The sequence below is a fragment of the Spermophilus citellus genome (genome assembly GCF_964194105.1).
Source record: "Spermophilus citellus genome assembly, chromosome: X".
In the NCBI taxonomy this organism is placed as follows: Eukaryota; Metazoa; Chordata; class Mammalia; order Rodentia; family Sciuridae; genus Spermophilus; species Spermophilus citellus.
In genome coordinates, this window is record NC_138190.1 from 28,931,313 (window position 1) to 28,956,583 (window position 25,271).

General features: G+C 36.1%; 1 long non-coding RNA gene across 1 annotated transcript in view; it reads left to right on the forward strand.

The window, feature by feature from the left end:
• The first annotated feature begins 702 nt into the window (after positions 1-702).
• Positions 703-25,271, forward strand: part of LOC308639277 — a 32,888-nt gene continuing 8,319 nt past the window's right edge. Inside the window, exons 1-4 of the long non-coding RNA XR_014020029.1 lie at positions 703-775; positions 11,090-11,273; positions 14,244-14,370; positions 21,203-21,504. This is a non-coding gene — a long non-coding RNA (uncharacterized lncRNA). The remainder of the gene's footprint in view (positions 776-11,089; positions 11,274-14,243; positions 14,371-21,202; positions 21,505-25,271) is intronic.

Sequence of the window (25,271 nt, forward strand, 5' to 3'; positions counted from 1 at the left end):
GTATAGATGATGAGCCCAGAGGAGAACAGGATCTGTAATCTCTATCAAAGATTGGACATTAAAAATGAGATGCCCAGGTTAAGCATACTGCAGAAAGAGCCAATGTTTCTTACCCATTTGTAGCCAATTTAATAAAAATATTCTGATGTTTAAAAAACATAAAAAATTTCAGTAATAATTCAATACCATAAATGCTGTTCCTAGCAAACTTAACAGGCTATGTAAATTCCAATGTAAAACAAATTGATAAGCACCATGTTTGCCTTAGAGGCAAATTTAAATTTCTAAGAGGGAAAAAAAGAGTTGAGTGCATTATTTCAAAACATTTAACTTGTTCTCAAAGCAGCAGTTTTATTTCATGAATGGTGAGGGTGGGCTCTGGAGACACAGCAGAGCTACCTATCTCAATGGACTGGCTATTATTTGAAATCTGATTGGCTACAATCATGCTCCATTTTGGATACCTTCAAATAAAGACTAAGGAGTCAAGAAAAGGGGAATTAAAAGAAATTTGGGAATAAAATACAGCAGTTTTAGAGATTGTTCGGTAAGTAAAATTTATCTCAAAGTCAGAAAGTTTTTTTTTAAAATATGCTTTGACATTTGCCAAACTAGAAATTGGAGAATCAAATGTGGTGTCCTCTGAATGTCCTCTTATTTGAAACCAGAGCAAAAACGATTGAACTGCTATATCAAGAAGAGTCACAACAAGGTACAGCATGATTCAAATTCCTCCCAAGGTCAATTCAAGTCTAGCCTTCAAGTTTTTCTCCAGGTATGTATCCTTCCACAGAACTATGGTCATTCCTTTGTTTTTTACTTTTATTTGACAGAAACATTTTTAAAATTTACTTTCTTTTTTGGTAGGGGATTGAACCCATGTGTGCTTTACCCCTAAGCTACCTCCCTAGTCCTTTCAAAAATTTTATTTTGTGACAGAGTCTCACTAAATTGTCCAGGTTGGCCTTAAACTTGCTATCCTCCTGCTTCAGCTTCCAGAGTTGCTGGGATTACAGAAAAATGCCATAAAATTTACTTTTTAAAATTTTTATTTATTTTTTTAGTCATACATGACAGTAGAATGCATTTTGATATATAATACATACATGGAACGTACACACATCAGTCATATTTTCTATTCTATTCTGCTGCCCTTCCTATCCTCCCTACTCCTCCCCTCCTCTCCCATCCTTTCTCTCTATCCAATCTAATGTGACACACTTTTTTTTCCTTTTTCTCATTATAACATCATATATGTATTCTGTATAACAATGAGGTTCTCCTTCCATCTTCTGTGCAACTTTTACTTTTTAAATTTACTTTTAACAGTTACATAAAAACATGAACATCATACATATTTATGGAGTACATGTGATGGTTTGATACATCTTTTGTAATATTTAAATCAGTGTAAGCACATATATTTCCTCAATATTCATCATATTTTATGATGAAAACATTCAAAATTCTTTCTTGTATTTTTTTGAAATATGCAGTACATTATCATAATCTATAGTCAACCTATTGTGGCCCATCAGAACTTCCTACTCATTCCTAACTGTGACTTCATACTCATCGATTGACCTCTCTCATTTCTCTTTCACTCTGACTTTCCCCACATTTTGGCATTCACCATTCTACTCTCAACATTCATGAGATCAACTGTTTTAAACTCCACATGAATGAAACCATGTGGTATTTATCTTTGTGTGCCTGAATTTTTTTCTTTTAACCTAATGACTCCCAGTTATAAACATGTCACAAATGACAGGATTTTATTGTTTTTTATTGCTGAATAATATTCCATTGTGTATCACAATGTACCACATCTTTATCCATTCATCAGTGGATGGATATTCAGCTTGTTTCTATTTCTTCGATATTGTAAATCATGCTGCAATAAACATAGGAGTGAAAATGTCTCTTTGATACACTGACTTCATTTCCTTTGGATATGTACCCAGTAGTAAAATTTTTGGATCATGTGGTGATCTATTTTTAAATTTTTGAGGCTCTTCACAGTTTTCCATAATTATAGTAGTAATTTACATTTGTGCCAATGGTGTGCAATGGCTGTCTTTCTTCACATCCTTACCATCACTTCTTATCTTTAGTCTTTTTATAATATCTGTCCTTTCTGAAGTGAGGTTATATTTCATTGTGGTTTTAGCGCACATTTCCCTAATGATTAGTGATGTTGAGCATTTTTTTTTGCATACCTGTTGATCATTTCTATGTCTTCTTTTGATAAGTCTATCAACTATTTTTTCAAAATCAGATTTTTTTTTGCTATTGAGTTTTTTGAGTTTTTTATATTAACCCCTTATCAGATGTATAGTAGGCACATATTATCTCCCATTTTGTAGGTTGTCTCTTCATTGTTTCATTTGCTGTGCAAAAGCTTTTTAGTTTGATGTCATCTCATTAATCTGTTTTTGTGTTTGCTTCCTTCCTGTGCTTTTGGGGTCCTGTCTGAAAAATATCCTTTTCCATTCCAATGTCCTAAAATATTTCCCCTGGATTTTCTTCTGTTAGTTCCATGGTTTTTGGATCTTACATATAAGTATTTAATCCATTTTTAGTTGATTTTATTTATAACTGATTCCTGAATCTGAAATGGCTTTAGAGATAATCCTGATCTATATTCTTAAAAATCTGTATGAACCCTAGTAAAAAAATACTTAGTAATCACATGTTATGAATAGGAAGAGATAAAAATCTAATATATATGAGTGACTAATTCATGTGGAGTTTAACACAAATAGTTTCACATACACAATATCAATTACTCTTTTTAAACCCTCTCAGAGATGTGTATATGGGCCCTCATTTTGGCCATTTATAAATGTGAGGCTTAGAGGGTCACAGTTGAGAAATAGAAAATACTTTTACTGTGGTATGATATGGAGAATTACCTCCATCTTCTTCAAAAATATTCCGCGGAGCTGGGCATGGTGGCACACACTTATAATCCCAGAGATTTGGGAGGCTGAGGCAGGAGATTGTGAGTTGCCTCAGCAATTTAGTGAGGCCCTAAGCAACTTAGTGAGACTCTGTCTCAACAATAAAAACAAAAACAAAACAAAACAAAACCAGTGCAGATTTATTGACAAGAAAATTCAAAAACATGAAAATAAGAAATAATCTGTAGAAGATATGGAAGAGCAGACTTTTTTAAGTAGAATAGATGGAAACAGAGAGGATATGAAAGACATTGCCAGTGATGAGACTTTTATGTGCAAAGGCCTATAGGTGGATAATCAAATGTGAATTAAGGAAAAAGCAAAAACAATAACAACCATCAAACAGTATGACTGGAAGAGTTCAGTGGAAGGAAAACTTAATGCAGAGTTTAAAGTTAATCTATACATGTTAAATTTCAGCTCACATGACCCTTTTGTTTAGCATGTATAGTATTATGGGAGGATTAACTGAGTCTTCTGTTAATCTGACATGAATAAATAGAAAAGGAAGATGGATCATAGATACGGGAAAGGAGACAATGTAGGTGATGTCAATGAAAATTTTATAAGCCAGATATTTTTACAGTAGACTTATGATTGGGAGATTTTTTAAATTGGTTATTACATTAAACATCTCTTACGGTTTGGATGTGAGGTGTCCCTCAAAAGCTCACATGTAAAACAATGCAAGACAGTTCAGAGGAAAAAAGTGATTGGGTTGTAAGAGTCGTAACCCAATCAGTGATTTAATCCCCTGATAGGGATTAACTGAGTGGTAACTGAAGTGGTAGAGTGTGGCTGGAGGAGGTGGGAATTTGGGCATGGCTTTAGTATATATATTTGTATCTGGAGAGTGGAATTTCTCTCTCTGCTTCCTGATGTGAACTGTTTCCCTCTGTCACTATCTCCTGCCATGAAGTTCAGGCTCATCTCGAGCCCTGAGGAATGGAGCCAGGCTCCATTATATGGACTAAGACCTCTGAAACCCTTAGCCTGCAAATAAACTCTTTCTCCTCTATAATTGTGTTGGTAGGGTCATTTAATCATAGCAGTGAAAAAGCTGACTAATACAACATCTGATCTATCTTACCTCTAACATTAGCTTTATTTATTTTTATTCATTTTTTTTTGGTACTAGGGAATGAACCCGGGGTGCTTAATGAATTAGTTACAAGTGGTGGCACACACTTATAATCCCAGAGGGTTGGGAAGCTGAGATAGGATCTTGCTAAGTTTCTTAGGGCCTAAGTTGCTGAGGCTATACTTGCACTTGTGATCTTCCTACCTCAACCTACCAAGCAGCTGGGATTATAGGCATGCACCACTGTGCCTGGCATTAGGTTTATTTTTCTAACAGAGCAAATGGCCATATGCTTGGTACCTTTGAACAACACAAATTTATAAGTTATACAATTTAGAAGGTCAGAAGTTCTAAATGATTCTCAGTAAGATAAATATGAAGAACCAGATGAACTGTATCATTTCTGGTGGCTCTAGAGGAGTGTAATAGTTAGATTTCCATTACCATAATAAAATATCTGACAAGGCTCCTTATTAAAAAAAGAGGTTTATTTAAATAATATGTCTGTTAGTTCAAAGCCCAAACAACATAGTGAAAACTTGGCAAAGGCTTCCCCTTGGCTTTATTGCCTTATGGTAGATAGCAATAGTGGAGCTCATGAAGGAGGAAACAGATTAGGATCCATAGCAGGAAACACAGAGAGCTGGGTAGAGCCAGACTTATTCATTTTTTTAAAATAGAGTATATATTATTTTATTATTTTATTTTTTAAATTTGTTTTAATTAGTTACACATGACAGTGCAATGATCTTGACATATCATATATTTGAATAAGATGGGATATAGTTTCTCATTTTTCTGTGTGTACAGGCAGACTTACTCATTTTATAACAGCCCTCATTTTATAACAGGAGAAATCTAGAGATCTAACAAGAACTACTTTCTGGTAGTACATCCCCAGTGAGTTAAAGACCTTCCATTAAAGCCCCAGCTCATTTTTAAAATTTTAATTTTAATTTTGATTGGTTTTATTTTTTATATACAGGACAGCAGAATGCATCCCAATTCTTAAAACACATATAGAACAATTTCTCATACTTCTGTTTGTATATAAAGTATGTTTACACCAATTCATGTCTTCATACATGTACTTTGGATAATGATGTCTATCATATTCCACTATCTTTGCTAATCCCCTGCCCCTTTGCTTCCCCTCCCACCCCTCTTCCCTATCTAGAATTCATCTATTCCTCCCATGCTCCCCCTTCCTACCCCACTATGAATCAGCCTCCTTATATTAGAGAAAACATTCAGCATTTGTTTTTTGAGATTGGCTAACTTCACTTAGCGTTATCTTCTCCAATGCCATCCATTTACCTTCAAATTCCATGATTTTATTCTCTTTTTTTGCTGAGTAAAATTCCATGTGTATATATGCCACATTTTTTTATCCACTCATCCACTGAAGGGCATCTAGGTTTGCTCCACAGTTTAGCTCTTGTAAATTGTGCTGCAATAAACATTGATGTGGCTGTGTCCCTGTGGTATGCTGTTTTTAAGTCCTTTGGGTATAGTTTGAGGAGAGGGATAGCTGCGTCAAATGGTAGTTCCATTCCCAGATTTCCAAGGAATCTCCATACTGATTTCCATATTGGCTGCACCAATATGCAGTCCCACCAGCAGTGTGTGAGTGTGCCTTTTCCCCCACATCCTCGCTAACACTTATTGTTGTTTGTATGCATAATAGCTGCCATTCTGACTGGAGTGAGATGAAATCTTAGAGTAGTTTTGATTTGCATTTCTCTAATTGCTAGAGATGATGAACATTTTTTCATATATTTGTTGATTGATTGAATATCCTCTTCTGAGAAGTGTCTGTTCAGGTCCTTGGCCCATTTATTGATTGGATTTTTTGGCATTTTGCTTTTTGAGTTCTTTATAAACCCTAAAGATTAGTGCTCTGATTCTGATGTGTGAGGGGTAAACATTCACTCCTAAGATGTAGGCTTTCTATTCACCTCACAGATTTTTTTTTCTGAGAAGAAACTTTTTAGTTTGAGACTATCCCATTTATCGATTCTTGATTTTAATTCTTGCGCTATAGGAGTCTTATTAAGGAATATGGGACCTAATCCCACATGATGGAGATTAGGGACTACTTTTTCTTCTATTAGATGCAGGGTCTCTGGTTATATTCCTAAGTTCTTGATCCTTTTTGTTTTTGTACATGCTGAGAGATAGGGATTTAATTTCATTTTGTTGCATATGGATTTCCAGTTTTCCCAGCACCATTTGTTGAAGAGGGTATCTTTTCTCCAATCCATGTTTTTGGCACCTTTGTCTAATATAAGATAATTGTAATTTTATGGGTTAGTCTCTGTGTTCTCTATTATATGCCATTGGTCTACCAGTCTGTTTTGGTGCCAATACCATGCTATTTTTGTTATGATTGCTCTGTAGTATAGTTTAAGATCTGGTATAGTGATGCCACCTGCTTCACTCTTCCTGCTAAGGATTGCTTTAGCTATTCTGGGTTTCTTACTTTTCCAGATGAATTTCATGATTGCTTTTTCTATTTCTATGAGGAATGCTATTGGCATTTTAATCAGAATTTCATTAAATCTGTATAGTGCTTTTGGAAGTATGGTCATTTTGTTAATATTAATTCTGCTATCCAAGAGCAAGGTAGATCTTTCCATCTTCTAAGGTCTTCTTTGATTTCTTTCTTTAGGATTCTATAGTTTTCATTGTATAGATCTTTCACCTCTTTCATTAAGTTGATTCCCAAGTGTTTTTTTTTTTTTTTTGAGGCTATTGTAAATGGGGTAGTTTTCCTAATTTCTGTCTCAGAGGATTTGTCACTTATATTCAGAATTGCCTTTGATTTATGGGTGTTGATTTTATAACCTGTTACTTTGCTGAATCTGTTTACTAGTTCTAGAAGTTTTCTGGTGGAGTTTTTTGGGTCTTCTAGGTATAGAATCATATCGTCAGCAAATAGTTCTAACTTAAGTTCTTCTGTTCCTATACATATCCCTTTGATTTCTTTCATCTGTCTAATTGCTCTGGCCAGTGTTTCAAGAACTATGTTAAACAGAAGTGGTGAAAGAGGGCATCCCTGTCTTGTTCCAGTTTTTAGAGGGAATGCCTTCAATTTTTCTTTATTTAGAATGATGTTGGCCTGGGGCTTAGCATATATGTTGAGATATGTTCCTGTTATCCCTAGTTATTCTAGTGTTTTGAACATGAATGAGTGCTGTATTTTGTCCAATGCTTTTTCTGCATCTATTGGGAGGATCATATGATTCTTATCTTTGAGTCTACTGATGTGATGAATTACATTTATTGATTTCCTTATGTTGAACCAACCTTGCATAACTGGAATGAATCCCACTTGATCATGGTGGATGATCTTTTTGGTATGTTTTTGTATTCGATTTGCCAGAATTTTATTGAGAACTTTTGCATCTATGTTCATTAGAGATATTGGTCTAAAATTTTTTTCTTTGATATGTCTTTTCCTGGTTTTGGAATCAGGGTGATATTGGCCTCATAGAATGAGTTTGTAATTGCTGCATCTTTTTTCTAATTCCTGAAATAAATTGAAGAGAATTGGTATTAGTTCTTCTTTAAAGGTCTAGTAGAACTCGGCTGTGTAACCGTCCAGTCCTGGGCTTTTTTTAGTTGGTAGGCTTCTGATGGTGTCTTGGATTTCATCACTTGATATTGGGCTGTTTAAATTGTGTGTATATTCCTGATACAGTCTGGGCAAGTCATCGTATGACTTAAGAAATTCGTCGGTACCTTCACTATCTTCTATTTTATTGGAGTATAAGTTTTCAAAATAATTTCTAATTATCCTCTGTATTTCTGTTGTATCTGTTGTGATATTTTCTTTTTCATCACATATGCTGGTAATTTGAGTTCTCTCTCTCCTTCTCTTCATTAGCATGGCTAAGGGTCTGTCAATTTTATTTACTTTTTCAAAGAACCAACTCTTAGTTTTGCAAATTTGTTCAATTGTTTCTTTTGCTTTGATTTCATTTATTTCGGTTCTAATTTTAATTATTTCTTGCCTTCTACTGGTTTTGCTGTTGATTTGTTCTTATTTTTCTAGGGCTTTGAGATGTAGAGTGAGGTCATTTATTTGTTGACTTTTTCTTCTTTTAAGAGATGAACTCCATGCAATTAACTTTGCTCTTAGAACTGCTTTTATAGTGTCCCAGAGATTTTGATATGTTGTGTCTATGTTCTCATTTACCTCTAAAAATTTTTAATCTCCTCCTTGATGTATTCTGTGACCCATTGTTCATTCAGTAGCATATTGTTTAGTCTCCAGGTGATGGAGAAATATTAAATTTTATTTTGTTGTTGATTTCCAATTTCATTCCATTATGATCTGATAAAATTCATGGTAGTATCTCTACTTTTTTTGTTTGCTAAGAGTTGCTTTGTGGCATAGTATATGGTCTATTTTAGAGTAGGATCCATGTGCTGCTGAGAAGAAAGTGTGCTTGATGTAGATTGAAATATTCTATATATGTCAGTTAAGTCTAAGTTATTGATTTTATTATTGAGTTCTATAGATTCTTTATTAACTTTTATTTTGAAGATCTATCCAGTGGTGAGAGAGGTGTGTTAAAGTCACCCAAGATTATTGTCTTGTGATCAATTTGACTCTTGAACTTGAGAAGAATTTGTTTGATGAACATAGTTGCACCATTGTTTGGGGCATATATATTTATGATTGTTATGTCTTGTTGGTGTATGGTTCCCTTGAGCAGTGTGTAATGTCCATCTTTATCCCTTCTAATTAACCTTGGCTTGAAGTCTACTTTATTTGATACTAGGATGGAAACTCCTGCTTGTTTCTGCAGTCAATGTAAATGGTATGATTTTTCCCAACCTTTCACCGTCACTCTGTGTATGTCTTTACCTATCAGATGAGATTCCTGGAGGCAGCATATTGTTGGGTCTTTTTTAAATCCAATATGCTACTCTGTGTCTTTTGATTTGTGAGTTTAAGCCATTTATATTCAGGGTTACTATTGAGAAATGGTTTATATTACCAGCCATATTTGTTTATTTTTGTTATTTAACTTGACTTGATTTTCTTCTTTGATTCGAGTTTCCTTCAGGGTACTACTTCCCTCTATTGATTTTCATTGTTGCTTTTTGTTTGTTTTTCATGGAATATTTTTCCAAGGATGTTTTGTAGTTTTGGTTTTCTAGCTATAAATTCTTTTAACTTTTGTTTATCATAGAAGGTTTTTATTTCCTCTTCAAATCTAAAGCTTAATTTTGCTGGATATAAGATTATTGGTTGGCACCCATTTTCTTTCAGAGCTTGATGTATGTTTTTCCAGGATCTTCTAGCCTTCAAGGTCTGTATTGAAAAATCTGTTGTTATCCTAATTGGTTTTCCCCTATATGTAATCTGATTCCTTTCTCTTGTGTCTTTTAAAATTCTCTCCTTATTCTGTATGTTGGGCATTTTCATTATAGTATGCCTTGGTGTGGATCTGTTGTGATTTTGTACACTCAGCGTCCTGTAGGCTTCTTGAATTTGGATTTCCAATGCATTCTTCATGTTTGGAAAATTTTCTGATATTATTTCATTGAATAGATTGTTCATTCTTTTAGTTTGGACCTCTATGCCTTCCTCTATCCATATAACTGTTATTTTTGGTCTTTTAAAGCTATTCCATATTTATTGAATGCTCTGCTCATGGTTTTTTACCATTATCACTGTGTGGTCTATGTTCTTTTCAAGAGTATATATTTTGTCTTCGTAGTCTGATGTCCTATCTTCCAAGTAGTCTACTGTGTTGATGATGCTTTCATTTGAGCTTGTAATTTGGTTTATTGTTTCTTTCACTTCAAGGATTTCTGTTTGGTTTCTTTTTTAGCACCCCTATCTCCCTGTTGAGGTGATTTTTTGCTTCCTGTATTTGTTTATGAAGCTCCTTGTCTAAGTGATCTTTCACTGCCTGTATTTGCTCTCTTATATCTTCCTTGAGTTCACAGAACATTTTAGCCATGTATATCCTGAACTCTTTTTTTTTTGTCATTTTTTTCTGCTGTGGCTGCCAATGATTCTAATGATGTGGTGTCTTCATTTGTTTGGGGTACTTTCTTCCCTTGTCTTTTCATGTTGCTCATGTGTCTTCCTTTCTAGCTCTGTGGGTCTAGATTGTTTTTGTTTTTACCCTATAGGTTTGTAGTGCTCTTGTAGGGTTCCAAGACCTCTCCTTTGTGGGGAAGGACAATGTTAACAGATCCCAATATCAACAATATACCACCTATGAACAATTTGTTGTTATTAAGATGTTTACAGTTTAGTCTTGATGTACAGAAATGTTGGATTGAATTATCATCTAAAATATAATCAATAGTTTTATAAAAAGGTTTGACAGTGGACAATAAACTTGGGGTGGGGCTTAGGACGATAGGCTGAGGATGTGGGATGTGAGGATATAGAGTTAATATATCTTAGGTAGTATGAAGGAGAAATCTAGTGGGGAGAGGGTTAGTAGCAAGAGAATAGACAGGGAGTAATTTAGGGTAGACAAGTACGGGGGATGACAGTCGTAAATAAAACAAACATACATATGTATTTTGAAAAATACAGATGTTAAAACAGTAAAATTTGGAGAGGTAAAGGAAAATGAAAGAATAAAAAGGAAAAGAGGGGCTGGGGATGTGGCTCAAATGGTAGCACACTCGCCTGGCATGTGTGGGGCAGTGGGTTCAATCCTCAGCACCACATAAAAATAAAATAAAGATGTTGTGTCCACCGAAAACTAAAAAATAAACATTAAAAAATTCTCTCTCTCTCTCTCTCTCTCTCTCTCTCTCTCAAAAAAAGGGAAAAAAGGGTATATACAACACCTCTATATTATATTATTCAGATGACTCAGTCCTCAAAGTCTTATTTCATGCAAAGTTCTTGGTTTCACATATGTTGGGGATGTTAGGGCTGGAGGATGGAGGGGTAGAAAAGAAAAAAAAACAACCAACCAACAAACAAAAAACTCGAAGGAAGAAGCCAGGGTTGTAGCTAGCTTTAGAGATCCTTATCTTTCCTCCTTCTCTGCTCATCTAGTAGGTGGCCTCTTCTGTTGTAAGCTGGTGTCTCTGCCCTCTGGATGGTGGAGGAAACTAGAGTGGGAAGACTGGTCCTGATGCAGGGTGCCTGGTGCGGGGAGTGGCACCCACCAGTCCCTGCAGAAAACTGGACCTCACGGGTCTCTTTTTGGAACTGCTCACTCTTGTGACATAAGCGCCAGGTACTGTCTCCCTCTCTTGCCTGTATATTTCCCAGTTCCTGGTGTCTCCCTCTCTTCTAGCAGTCAGTTCCCAATTGAGGAAACTCTAACCCCGGGGAATCCCCTGGATGGCTCCCTGGTTGCCCTGCACACCTATGTTGGGCAGCTACTGTGTTGTGTTACTGCCGCTGGGGAGGGGGGAAGGTTGGAAAACTGGTACCTGGCCAGTGGCAATCAAATTTGGGAACTGTCCCCACCTAACATAGCGAGAATATTGAGCCAAGATGCCAGCGGTCTGCTTTCAGCACGGGGGTGTCTGGTGAGGTGGGGGGAGCGTAGTGAGGTGGGGGGAGCCAGGTGATGCTGTTGTTCTGTAGGCAGGTAGCAGCTGAGTGACCTGCGTGGTGAGTGGAGTGACGTCTTGCGATCTGTAGATGTGTTGATAGTGAGTCTTGCGTGGATTGGAACTTCAGGTTTTGGGTCTTGCTCTAATGCCGGGCATCCTACTCAAACGCTGAGGCCTGGAGCCCCACATGGGGTCACAGTGCTGGAGATTTCTGTGGAGAGCAGCTGGATAGGTGTCCTCTAACACTCTCAGAGATGGAGTATTCCATCTAGGTGAGATCTGTAGGCGCAGTGGTGGAGGGCTCGCAGTGGCTCACTCCTAGGCCCTACCTCTTAAGGGTTGCATGGCACCACAAAATAGTCCCACTTTGAGAACCAAACCTCTAATCATATGAACCTTTGTGGGGTCACTTGTTAACTGTCTCCAAACCATAGCAGTGAGAATTTCTTTCCTTGATTTTCCTAGCTTCTACAGTTCACTTGAGTTCCTTAGCTCATGGACCCCTTCTAGTATTTGCATTATTCTGATTTCTGCTTTCCTCACATATTTTCTGATTCTGACTCTTTTCCTCCTTACCTTACTTATAATGACCCTTTTGATTACATTGGACCACCCAGAGAATCCAGTATGATCTCTATATTTCAAGATCCTTAACTTAATTAGGGACATCAGCAAAGTTCTTTTTGACGTATAAAGCAACATTTTCACAGGTTTCCTGGGCTTAGGACATGGACATCTTTAAGTGACTGTTATTTTGCTTATAACATGGCAAAAATACCCACTCCTTTAGAGCCATCCATTCACCTATTCAAATTGCTGCATAAATGTAAAATTACTGTTCACATCAGCCTTAACTGTGTCATTGCATCAATTAAACCCTCTGTGACTCAACACCATCATTTGCAAAACTGAAATATTTTACACATATTTAAATTTTGTTGGGGTAATTAACAAGATAATATAGGTGAAAATAACTGCTATTAACTAAAGTGGCAACAACAGCAATAATAATAATGACATTCTGTAGTGAGAACCAAAAATTCCTAATGAACATTAGTTATACTAAAATGCATAATAAAGTCCTTGAGACAGATTGAATATACATATATTTTTAATATTGGGGATTGAACCTAAGGGTGCTTTACTACTGATCTACATCCCCAGCCTTTTTAATTTTTATTTTGAGACTGAGTCTCACTGAATTGCTTAGGGCCTCAATAAGTTGCTGAGGTTCTCTTTGAAGTCATGATCCTCCAGCCTCAGCTGCCTGAGTCACCAGGATTATAGGTATATGCCTGGCAGATTGAATAATTTTTTATTAATTTGAAGAAAATTAATTTTAATACAATCAAATCATTGTGGAAAATAATGGAGTCCATTTATTAAGTTCTCTTATTAATTCTGACTCAACTTCCCTGTTAGTATTTCCATGTCCGAGAGTGAGTTTGGTGTGCTCAAATATTTCAAGAATTAATTCATCAGAAATTTTAGGTTAATTCTCATATTTGCATACTAGATGCTGATATTCTGATGATGCTTTTGGGTGAGTTCAGTATGCTTTTAGTTCAGGCAGATCCTCTTAAAATTGTACCATGTAATGGGGAAGATATCTGGTAACTTAGACATATCCCGAGGTTTACATTCAGACAGCTACAGACACTTACAACATAATTCATACTCATAAGTCTTTGAATATCTGCTAAAATGCTAACAATTTCCACCAAGTAGTTCTAAAATTCTTTGGAATATGTGATTTCCTTGAGCTCAAGGCAGTTTGGTAATGAGAAATAAATGGAGTCTCCAGATGTCTGCTCCATCCACATGTCCAATTTGCATCTGCATACCTGTCCTTCTGTGTGAATAAACATTACTGTCTTCTAGTCGTGAATATTCTTTAAGACATAAAATTTCAAGTTTATTGTGTCCAGTTATTATATCAGCAAGATCATAAAGCCTTGTAAGCCATGAGGGGTTCAACAAGTCAGATCTTTCAGAATCCATGAGTTCCCCAAAACCTTTGCTTTAAGAAAGAATTTCAGTAAAGTTTTTTAGTCTTGACATTTAACTGCATTAAAATAAAATCTGAAAAATAGCCAATAAATGGAAAATACAGAACAACTCCAACATACACCTGCTGTGGTCCAAACTACAAATTTTGAGAATGACTTGATGACAATTGGGTACACCAAACTTTCCTTTTAAAATGAAATTTTAAATGACATGAAACTTTAAAATGTTCCCATCTTTCATTATAGGCACTAAATATGTGACCAATTGAACCTACTTCTTTGTTTAATCCAGACTACTAAGATTTCTTGCCAGCTGTGGTTATACTCTGCTAATAATGTGCAGCATAACTAGTGAAGTAATGTTTTCCCTAATACCCCAGATGGGCTGCATGTGGCCTCCTGGCATATGCTGGAGGATACAGATTCAAAAGACTAAGAGTTGTATCAGGTCAGGGTGTTTGGGGAGATTTGTGAAAGCATCATTTGACTCTATGGGAATAATGAACCATTAAGCTGAAGATACAATATAGAAGAGAGTTTCCATTACTGAATGTTTTATAAACCAGTTCCTCTGCTAATAACTTTACATATGTAATTGCATTATTTCCTCCTGAGAGTATCTTTTATGCATACTAGATGGAGGTAAGTGCAAAAGAGAACAATTGAGCAGGGAAGAAGACAAACAGTATAAGAAGAGGTGTAAAACAATTTTAAAGAAGTGACCAAGGAAAAAAGATGACATCTGAACACAGCCCTAAAGTAGGTGAGTAAGCAACCAACAGGGATACACACATACCTGAGGCAAAATCATTGAATGTTGGTGTAAAATCCACAGGGAGGAAGTTTACCTGCTATTATGTTATGACAACTGAAAGAAGACTGATTTGATGGAGGTCTAGTAGGGAAATAAAGCAAAAATTTAAGAGAGTGAGGTATGAAGGATATATGTCTAAGGATTTGTATGTTATAGAAGCTGTGGCTTGTACCACTATGAAGATGGCATGCATCGTTTGCCCTTGCAGATAACATTTCCACCTGTCTCTTTTCCACTCTCAGTGGACTTTGGGAGGCAGAATCTGTGGATTGCACCACCCTGGATCCCATGTCTGATGGCTTCCATTCATTCAGATCTGGCCAGTTGAAAGAATACACCGGCAGATCAGAGAAACAAGAACCTCTGTCCTGGTTATGTATATCCACAGCTCTCCTCAAGCAACCTTCTCACATGACTGTGGTTCTCACACTGTCCTGGTGAAATTGTTGCTTCCCTTTACTTATTCAAACCTGGGCAAGGAAAGGCTTCCAGCTATTGGTAGTTCCTATTTGTTTTACTGTTTCCTATTGTTTTCTTTAACCCACTCTAAGTATAGTCTCTTCATTAGACTGTTCTGTTAAACTGTTAAATATTCTCAATATATTCTCTCTCTCTCTCTCTGTCTCTCTTCCCCTCCCTCCTTCCCTCCCTCCCTCTCCCCCTTTTGGTACTGGGAATTTAACCCAGAGATGCTTTAACACTGAACTGCATCCTCAGTCCTTATTATTTGAAATGAGATCTCGCTAGGTTGTTTAGGGCCTCACTAAGTTGCTGAGGCTGGCCTCAAACTTGTGATCCTCCTGTCTCAACCTCCCCAGTTGCTGGGATTACAGGCCTCTACCACCACTCCTGGCTTCAATGTATAATCTATTCTACTCTGCCAAAACCTTTGCTTGACTCCTTTTAGTTAATTCTCAAAACAACAACCAAGCTTTCCTTTTTTGTTCCCTGGCCATCTTAGCAGCTGCTTTTGATTGTTTGCCATCTCACACCTAAGGCAGCAAGATGGTGGCCATGAAGAAGATGAAAAAGTTATTGGAATCAATGAGAATCACCTGAATCAAACAGAAAGCCATTAGGAAGGTTTTGAACAAAGTGTAGCATTTCTGATATTTTCAAATAATAATGTTGTCGGCCTTTTTTCTTGTAAAACTAGCCTTGGAAAGTGATATTAAAGAAAAATTCTGCATGATTTAGTGATTTGCTTTTTACCAGCCCATTCAGGCATGCTTCTGATTAGAGAATCACTGAATTAATGATATCCAGGTGCTCTATAATCTTATAATTATACTCTATAATCTTCCCACATGCTGTGCCCAATTCAATGTTATTGCCATTGTGGTGATGAACACCAGTTTTTACCAACATGGCATAGTACTCTATTTTGGATTTCTTCATGACTGGGCAGTTGTTAGCAATGATCACCAATTTTTCTTTTTGCTGTCTGATCATCTTCAGAGTCAGCTTCTACTCACAAGGTCCAGTATATACTTTCTGCTTCTTATGTTGAGTTGGAGTCTAGAATTGATTGACTCCAATGACTTCTTCATCTTCTTCATGGCCACCATCTTGCTGCCTTAGGTGTGAGATGGCACACAATCAAAAGCAGCTGCTAAGATGGCCAGGGAACAAAAACAGGAAGGCTTGGTTGTTGTTTTGAGAATTAACTAAAAGGAGGCAAGCATATAAACAGCAAGACTATTTAACAACAATAACAAATTCTGGTAAGGATTGTAAAATATACTAACAGAGCCTGATATAGAATATAACCAAGAGAACATTCATGTTGTACATCATATTAAAGATCTCATTATCCTAGAATTTGTCAACTCTGAGTATTAAAATTGATTGTTTTGCTTATTCTTTGTTGTTTCCAACTGCCAGTTGAAGAAATGAAATTAAAATAAAATCCCCTCAAATATGTATACTTTGGCATTCATCAGTCTCAATCTTTGTAATCTAAATTTTAGCCTGGAGCTTTAAAGTTTTAAAAACTGATTAAATGCAAAACAATGCATAGAATCTTATAAATATTGAGACAATAATGAATGATCAAAGAACCAATAGTGATGCTATTGCAGGGGCTATAAAATAGACATTTCAAAATATTGAATAAACATTAGAGAGAGTGAATGGAAATATGGTGACATGTAAAAGAAAGTACTAAGATCATACAAATTGTAGCAAAAAGGCAGGATTCTCCAGCTACCACTGAACCATGTACCTCTGAGGCTTGATCTTCATTATCTACTACTCTGTATCTGTTGTTAGCACATGGAGGGAGTTTATTATCGTACAGACAGAACATGAAAATTTGTAAGAAGATAGTCAGCTCTAATTGTGTCTTCTCATGGGGCATATGATCTTACTGAGATGACAACAATGTCCCAAAAAATGAAATCCAGTTTTGTCTTCTATTTCTGTTTACAGTGCAGGCCTAGACTATCAATCCAAAAATTGCACAGTATGAATAAAACAAATGTTGTAAAAGTATTTTCTGATCCTCAAGATTACTTAAACAGGGTCAAGTGCTGGGGAGTTATATTAGCCATAATATATTGTTATATTATGTACATGTACCAATATGTAACAACAAACCCCACCGTTATATACAAGTATAATGTGACAATAAAAATTTGGGATAAAAAAGATTGCTTAAACAACTTTGCATTTGTTATGAGAGGGATGCCCGTTGACTGACCACATCCATCTTGTCAGATGTGAAACCTAATCCCAGCAATAACTCAGGGAAACCCTTACTGACCTTGTGACTCTCGCTCTCTTAGCTAAGTTACATAGGGTGAATTTACAAGTGGGGACAGATTTTGATGTAGTTGAAAGTCACATGAACCAGATGGTTATAGACAGGCCAAGCATCCTGTGCCTGTTCAGTTTTTGTTTGGGTCTGGAATAGAAGCCATGCTGTCTCAGCACAAATAAAACATTTTTTTTTTAAATGAAAGGAAGGTTAGACACTCAGCCGTGCCACCTAGCACCATTAAAAGAATGAGCTTGAACTCATCATGTTCAAATGGATATTTTAAGTGTAAAATCAACAGAAGTAAGTGAGAGAGAAAGAGAGGGAGAGAAAAACTAACATTGTCATAAAAGAGATAGTTAAAATGACCTTACTAGAGGTGTGCTTTCCACCTGGCATTGTAAATGCCAAAAGGGTGATTGCTTCTCTTTACTTTCCTTTATATCAAGCCAAGACAGGGCATAGGCAGATAAATCCTTAGTAACATGCACTAAAACAAATTCAAGGGTGGAAAGGAAAATTAGCGTCCTGGGAGTGTGAAAATTCTTCAAAGCTTGGTGATAGCCACTGTCCTGGATCCAAGTTTGAATTTTAATTGGTAGGAAAAATGCAACACCAAGTAATTAAAACTTTCTTTTTGTAATTTGCACAGTTTCAAAAAAAATCTCTATTTCTTTCCAAAGGCTATGTAGTTTGCCCCAGTATCAAGTTGAAATAATCTGACTTTCCCATGAGTCTTCTTAAATAAGTTCATTAAATATCAGGCAGACTGCTTCCTTCTAGGGCAGAAGGAAGTATGCATTATGCTTAATTATGAGTAAGTAGAACTAGTATTTATATTAATATAAGCATTTTCTGTCATTCATGATGGAGAATTGGGGGGAGAATTCAGGAAGCTAAATTCCCTGGGATATTAGGAGGGAAAATAAATAGAGTCAAATCAGAGAATGCAGATTGACAAAACAAAACAAAACAAAACTGGGCATGGTCATACACACCTGTAACCCTAGCAACTGGGGAGGCTGAGGCAACCTGGGTAATTTAGTGAGACCCTGTCTCAAAATGAAAAATAAAGAGGCCTGGGGATGTGGCTTAGTGATAAAGTACTACTAGATTTAAAAGTTAGTACTAAACCAAACCAAACCAAAGCAAACAAAACAAAGCAAAAAATAATAAGAAGTATGCTCTCTCTGATAACCTGAAGATCAGACTGAAGTCAAAATTCTATTATGTTTGACTAAGGACAGGGCAAATTCTAGTGAGAGTTGGGGGAAAACATTGTCATTTTTTTCTATAGATATGTCATCTTCCTTTTGAAATTGCTCAGCAGATCAGTACAAAATCTCCTGATGGGTATCTCAATTATGTCTGTTTTCTGTGTGAAGTTAATCCCATGTGGAGTTTTCTATATAATATTTATATTTAGGGATTTTTTGTCCTCCTTAGAAAATAAAGACTTTATCTTTGTTAAAAATATATTTATAGGGTCCATTAAAGGAAGTTCATTTGGAAGCTCAGAACAACCTTGCTTAATTGGAAGGGATTAAAAACAAAAACATAGGTGGTTTAGGATTGGTGAAGGGGCAGAACATACTGTGTATCTCAAATTCTTTATCTGTCTCCAGTCCTCATTTTTGCATCTTGTTTTCCATGGCAATAGACCATATTTAGCTCAGAAAATAGATGTCATATGCATCTCATCTTTTGTTCTATGTGCAATTGAGGAGGTGAAGCATTATTTTCATGCACAGAAAAGATTAAAATAAAGGCTATGAGTAAACCAAAGTTTAAGCAGGAAGGAATTAAAGAAGGCAGATTTACAGAGCCTTCCAAAATACTTGATTGCAAATTCAGAATTATAGTTTTTTTGCATTATTTGCCTTTACATGTCAGAGCGGGGGTTGAAATGCATGGAAGAAAGTTTGTGTCTTTTATCTATGGGAAAAATTAGTGCTATCATTTTCATGTTTCTTTTGACTGCTATTTCTGGTGATTCTAAAGCTATTAAATGCTATGAAATGTAAACTTGTTCTAATACACTCAAGGAACAGCCAATTTACACAACAGCTGGGGAAAGAAAATCACAGCTACTCTATTGGACCAGCTGAATTGTGAGAAAGGCATTTCATACCCCTCCAGCTGACGCAGCATGTAGATCAAACTGGCAGCTATATTTTAGGGAAAATATGTCACAACAGACAAATGTAAGAAAAGGACATATCCACAAAAAGGATCCTCTTCAAATGAATCACCATAGTAGGAAAACTGCAGAATGAGTAAAAGGTTAGGCATCATCCCCTCAATATTTAGAAAGCCCCTCATAGCCATTCCAACCACCAAAATATTCAGTAAATTTTTAGAATTCACTCAGAGAAAGAGAATTCATGAGCCAGAATTTCCTAAATATATTCCCCACTGGTATCTTTGTACTATCCTTAGGCATAAAATTCTCACAGAACTGTCAATAATAAGGTGGATCTACAAGCAAAAAGAAGATAAAAGGGTAAAAACCCATTAGTATATATTTTGTGTATGTACCACTTAGGGCATACAACTCCACACTTTAGAAATGTGCTAAATATAAACCTATTTTCAAAATGTGCTTGGCACATTTGCCAAGTGATGCATTGTATTGAGCTTACCATGTGACAAATGTTATTATCTGTGAGTCGGGTACTATTATTTCTTCTTTTGGGACTGATGAGAAAGTACCTTCTTCAAGTTTACACAGCAGAGGCAAAGCTGGGTTGCAAACTCAGATCAATGATATGCCAAAGATTACCTGGTAGTCACCTACTTTTACTTGAATTACTCTGTGATGGTGAGATTGCTAGAGTTCCCAATTCCCTGAGGAAGTAGGTTTGTGGTGTTTTGTATGTGTAGATGTGCAAATGCATGCATGCTACTGGTGACTGAACCCTGAGATGCTTTACTACTGAACTACATCTCTAACTCTATCTATCTATCTATCTATCTATCTATCTATCTATTTATTTTTGAGATAGGGTCTTGCTGTACCCAGGATATCCTTCAATTTGCAATTCCCCTGCCCCAGCCTCCTGAGTAGTTGAGTTTATATATGGGCACCACCACACACAGAGGGTTTGTGGTGTGAACAACTTAGAATATCATCCTATGCCCTCCACTCATTTCTTTTGGCAAGAAGTCATGGAGCCATAGAGATGCAATCTAATTCCTTCTTTGGATGATAAATATTCACATATTTGGAAGTTCTTATCAATATGATTCTGTATTCTATACTGAATCTTCCCTTCTCATTACTGAAGTTTCCAACTGTATTTCACATGGCAGGTACTGGGTTTCTGAATTTCTAGCTCTTGGGAATGTTGCATGTTCTTTGTGCTCCAATCTTTACAACTCTAAAACGACGTCCATATTATCTATCACTTAGCTTAGTTGAGCTGGTTTAATACTGAATTGATATATGTAAACTCTTAACTACCTGACAAATAGCAAGCAGTCAATAAATTTTTGTTATTAAGAATATTCTTCTTGGGCTAGTGTTGTGGCTCAGTGGTAGAGCACTTGCCTACCATGTGTGAGGCACTGGGTTCAATTCTCATCACCACATATAAATAAATTTAAAAACAAAATAAATAAAGGTCCATTGACAACTAAAAAATATTTTTTGAAAAAAGAATATTATTCTTGTTATTATCATTACCCATAGAATAATTGTAGTGATTCATTTATGATCACATAGGTAAAATCTCTGGCATAGAGCATGGAACAATCTAACCATTCAATATATGTAAAGTTCCTTACTATTTCCATCACCAAGGATATAATGTATGGGTAGGCTCCATGACTCCTTTCAGTCCTGTGGGAGTTTATTTTTTTCTTCAGTTTTCACACTTGATGGGTTGCTGCTACAATAGACCAGTCGGATTTCTTAACAATCTATTAGCAATAGATTTTTGTTATGTATATTTCCTTCTTAGACAAATATGACCTCTGACTTTGTAATGAATGCCATTCCATTCTATTATATGTCAACTGCAGAAAAAAAATCAACAATCTGCTGCAATGCCTTGATAAATGTGTCTTTCCATGGGACCATTCATTATGATTCTGGAATGTTTGAAGAATGTTCTTGAAGACAGTGGTGGACATTCTCCACGCCCACCAGTGGGCCAGCAGCAGGGTCTCAGCAATGAATGTGTGTCACAGTACAGATGCTCAAGATTTTCATTAGGCTCTACAGCTGCAGCATGTCAAGGGATGCTTTCCCAGGAAAAAAACATAACAGTGTGAATGAACCTCCATGTGAAGAGTAAACACGTTTTGCTGTGAAATTTTATGAGGTAATTTTCTAGGCATTTTCTGCTTTCTCTATTGTTTTGATCAGCTATGTCACATGCACACACACGGGACACACACACATATGAAACATGTGTTTAACAATATTGAACACATTGAGAATTTTCTCTCTGTGTCTCTGTCTCTCTGTCTCTCTGTCTCTGTTTCTCTCTCTCTCTCTCTCTCTCTCTCTCTCTCTCTCTCTCTCTCTCACACACACACACACACACACACACCCCTAATTAGTGTGGGAAAAACAATAAAAAAACTCCACAGGGCACCTGCATCATCTGTTCAATAACTGCGGTGAAGTATATGCATGATAGGAAGACAGGGAAGCCAAGTGCTGAGCCAGTTATCTGGTAGTACCAGGTGTAAGCAGGCCTACATCATGGGCACTGCTAAGCATGTAATTACATTATGAATGGTCTTCATGCAAATTGGCCATGGAAACATTGGCATATTTTCATGCTGAGAAAGGAAAGAATTATATCATTCTTCACATTCTGAAATTAAAAACCATCCTTTTAAAAATAAATTTTCTTTTATTAGTTCATTATAATTATACTTAATAGTTGGGTTCACTTAGACAAGATCATACATGCATAGAACTTGATTTATTCCATTTTAATCCCCAGTGCCCTCTCTTTCCCTCCCACCCTCTATTCCCCTATTTTACCTCTACTGTACTGATCTTCCCTTCACTTGCTTATTTATTTGTTTTTTTTATTGGTGCTTTATAGTTATACATAAAGGTGGAATATATGCATTATACATGCACATAGTATAATTTTGTTAAATTTATTCTGCATTCCTTCCCATTTCCTATCCCTCCTTCCTCCTTCTTAATCTCCTTTTCTTTCCTATTCATCTTCCCCATATGTTTACAATATCTGATCCTCCGCCTTTATCCCTTCACTTACTCGTATTCTTTCTCTTCTAAAACCAGCTATATTTACTTTAATCACCATTTTCAAACTCATAAATCTACTAATAAAGTTTAGGAAAAACGAATTTTAAAATATTGAGTCAAATCAATTTTCATATTGATTTTTGCTTCCCAAAATATATTTAACTACAATTCTATAAAGCTTAACATATTCAATGATTTTTCATAATTATATAAAAATTATTAAATCCTGGAATTCAATATAATCTTTCAAAGTACAAGTACTTTCAACTACTACCATCAATATTTTATAACCACAGATGTTTTCACCCTATAAAACCTAGCTACATGATTGCAAACAAAAAAAAGTAGATTAAAGAAAAACAATAAATAAAATGTGATTCATATGAACAGACGGTCTCATTTTTTGACATTGTTTTAGATGTTAGATTTAGGAAAAATTCCTAAGTCGTTTAATTATCTATTGTAGATATTTGCTGCCTGGGTCATCAGCATGCCTATGCCTGCAACAAAATGCAGATGATCTCAGAGCCCTTTGTTGAAAACAGACTGGTTGAATGTTATATATCCTAAAGGTACCCAGGATTGTTTTCATCAGGCATGGAATGACTATTTTGAAGGAATGATTTTTTTATACTCACAGATCTCTAGAAATGGGAGGCACATCACACTATGCAAGACTACATGCAGAAGCACCAGGGTTAGTTAGGAAGGGGCAGGGGAGGGAATGTGTACAAGAGCTTTTATTGTGGTTTCTGCAGGAAGGAATGGGTGAGTCCCTATAAGCAGATATAGGATTGGCTAATTTGAATAATTTCAGGAGGCTATGAGCAATATATGCCCCTAGTTGTCTGGAACCTGGGCCTGGATTGTTTAGGGAAGGTGAATAGTGGTCTGGAATATAACAGCCTGATAAGAGAGATAGTTGAGTGTGTGGGCTCTGGATTGATGGGTTTGCAAATGAAATCTATGCTCCCAGGGTAGTGGTTTGCTCTCTCTAGGAACTAGCTACTTCTGAGTGGGTCATCCTCTCCCAAGTCAGAAAGACTCTAAGATCCAAAATGTGAAAACAAGAGAATATAGAAAATACTACTCATTATTAATGAGGTTTAGGTGCCCACAGTGAGAGAAACACTGGCTTGTGAGTTCCTCCAGGGAGATTTGTTTTATCTCTCATGTCCATCCAGAGCAGAAAATTTGGCCCTTGGGAAGTGGTTATAAATATTTGGTATATTCTGGGTCATAGACTTCACTACTGGTAAATTCTGCATGAATTTGAATTATATAAAATATTTTAGGAGGAAAAACAAAACCCTGAGTTATAACTGTAACTTCTTTAATAATAACACCAATCGGTAGCATTTATTTTGATGTACCTCAGATTGACTAGGTTGCTGCCTATGCTTCCAAATAATTGACAGGGATGAATTTCAAATGGAACATTGGATTCAGTGTATGAGCTCTTTGATGAGCACTACCCCCCTCCCCTGCCCTGCTTACTTCCTAAATCTATGCACTTCTCTTTCCTAGCATCTGTGTATCTGTTTATGCTCACTACCATGGTGCTTAGGAGATCAAACACATCTGTCAGTCAGTCCGACAACAACCATTTATTAAGCACCCAGGAGGGTACATAACCCACAGAGTGAATCAGAGTGAATAACAAGAACCAAGCTAAATTACTATTGCCAAAATGAGTGGAAGCAACAGGCTCCTCTTTAAGGATGAGCAAATTCAAGTTGTTCTCATTTTTAAAAGATATTTTGGGAATAATGAATTCAGAAGATTTTGTCAAGCATTATTCCTTAACTTTTTGGAAATTAGATTGTCCTTAAAGGAAATCTGAGTGCATTCAGTTTAGGCTCATTTCATATTACTTCATCAAGTTATGAATTTATAAAAGCTGTTTTACATTTTGTAAAATCCTTTGTGATTTTTTTAATGAAAGTTTTGTTTTTAAAAATTGAAAAATATTAGTGGAAATTAATGCCAACCGTGAGACATCTCTTTAATACATAAAGTGTTAAAGTTCAAACAACCCTTATCTTTTTTAAGAAGAGTACTAAAGTTTGAGTTTGGTTTTGGGAGGGATATGCTTTGGATTTGCTTTCTCATTATGTTGCATAAATTCAGCTACCTGACATGAAAGTATATATTAAACCTTTCAATAATCCATCAACAACTTTGAATGATGGTTGACCTTGCAATATCTTGCTATCCTTTCCTTTTGATTCCTCTGTGCCCAGTACATTAAGCACTTAATCATGGTTTTCTTTTAATCCCATGTTAGGTTATATCTCCCTATTGTACTCTTTTTTAAGTGTTATTCTGTGTTTCATAAAAGTTATTATTGTTTCAAAAAAGGTTTAATGTCTGTCTTTCCTACTAGAATATAAATGCAAAAAGTCATGACTGAAGTCTGGCTTTTTGAAGGAATATAGCCCCCTAGCTTAGCATAGTACCTTTTTATTTGATTGCTCAGGAAATGTTCTGAAATAAATACATTAGTTATTGTTTCTGGATTTCTTCTAGGTATGTAGAGCATGCAGATTGTACCTGATGATCTGTGAGTTAAAGCTGAAAAGGGGGAAAATTTAAATGCTTATCCCTCCTCCCTAGTCTCCTTCAGTGAGGGGATATAAAATTAAAAGTAAAACAGGATTGAACTCTCTCTCCCTGCCTCTCCCACCCTCTCTTCCCCTTCTCTCCTCTCCTCTCCTTTCCTCTCCCCTCCTCTCCCTCTCTCTGTTTTGGAAGATGAGGAAGGAGGAGAAATAAGTAGAGAATACCCGAGATCCCTGTGACCTTGACATGACTGACATAGAGAAGATATAATTATACACTGGAATAGCATATAACCTA